General features: G+C 35.2%; 1 pseudogene; it reads left to right on the forward strand.

Annotated features, from left to right (window-relative positions):
• The first annotated feature begins 482 nt into the window (after positions 1-482).
• Positions 483-1,290, forward strand: LOC121477159 (annotated as a pseudogene).
• The last annotated feature ends 210 nt before the right edge of the window (positions 1,291-1,500 follow it).

Raw genomic sequence — 1,500 nt, forward strand, 5'->3', positions numbered from 1 at the left:
TAAAAATGTAACCAAAGGCAATAATATTCCCAAAAGGAAGAAATTTTATTATGAGCTAAATGGGTCATATATTCTTGAGCATTTGCTTATATTCCCTTAATCATATTTTTTCTAACAGATAAACATGTAATGATTTTTGTTTGTATGCATTTTTATCAACATTCCCTTCCTTGAGTAGATTTGAAGGAGAAAACAATGCTTATTTTTACTTTAAGCTGCTACTATATGAATTGTTAGGATCATTTTTTCTTGTAGAAATGTGTTTATTAGTTTTGGGCAGGTGGGTTATAGTAAAATGCTTTAGAAGGTATGAGAACATACCAGGAGTCTGTATTGTTGAATAAAAATCAAGTATTCTTGAATTATTGACAAATTCTTAGATACTAATTTAGAAAAGGTGCATCACTAGACCAAAACAAATAAACTGAAGAGTTACAGAATAAAAATGAAATTGCAAATTCTCCTCTTTTCCAGCTGAAACCATGGAGGGTGCAGAAGAGAAGAAAAAGAAGGTTCCTGCTGTGACAGAAACCCTTAAGAAAGAGCGAAGGAATTTTGCAGAGTTGAAGATCAAGCGTCTGAGAAAAAAGTTTGCCCAAAAGATGCTTCGAAAGGCAAGGAGGAAGCTTATCTATGAAAAAGCTAAGCATTACCACAAGGAACACAGGCAGATGTACAGAACTGAGAGTTGAATGGTGAGGATGGTGAGAAAAGCTGGCAACTTCTACATGCCTGCAGAACTCAAATTGGCATTTGGATCAGAAGTATCAATGGTGTGAACCCAAAGGTTCGAAAGGTGTTGCAGCTTCTTTGCCTTTGCCAGATCTTCAATGGCACCTTTGTTAAGCTCAGCAAGGCTTCAGTTAACATGCTAAGGATTGTGGAACCATATATACAGCATGGGGGACCCAAACCTGAAGTCAGTGAATGAATTGATCTACAAGCATGGATATGACAAGATCAACAAGAAGTGAATTGCCCTGACAGATAACACATTGATTGCCAGATCGCTTGGTAAATATAGCATCATCTGCATAGAGGATCTGATTCGCAAGATCTATATCATTGTAAAATGTTTCAAAGAAGCGAACAACTTTTTATGGCCCTTCAAATTATCTTCTCCATGCGGCAGAATGAAGAAAAAGACCACTCATTTTGTAGAAGGTGGAGATGCTGGCAACAGGGAAGACCAGATCAACAGGCTTATTAGAAGGATGAACTAAGGTATCTACCATGATTATTTTTGTAATCTGGTCAGTTAATAAATGACTGCTTTCAAATGGAAAAAAACAGAAATTGCAAATTCCTGTTTTTTTCCAATGAAAATACTGTTCTACATCATTTTTGTTGCTGCTAATTTTTAGTATTAAGTTTTAAGAGGGAGGAATGCTTTTACAAGAACTTCCATGTAGAAATTATTTCAAGTAAGTGTTATTCTTCTATGACATAAGTTAGTCTATTGCAGGAAATAATAGTGACATTCAAATACTAAGTTTGTCT

Source organism: Vulpes lagopus, chromosome 16 (assembly GCF_018345385.1).
Source record: "Vulpes lagopus strain Blue_001 chromosome 16, ASM1834538v1, whole genome shotgun sequence".
NCBI classification, from domain to species: domain Eukaryota; kingdom Metazoa; phylum Chordata; class Mammalia; order Carnivora; family Canidae; genus Vulpes; species Vulpes lagopus.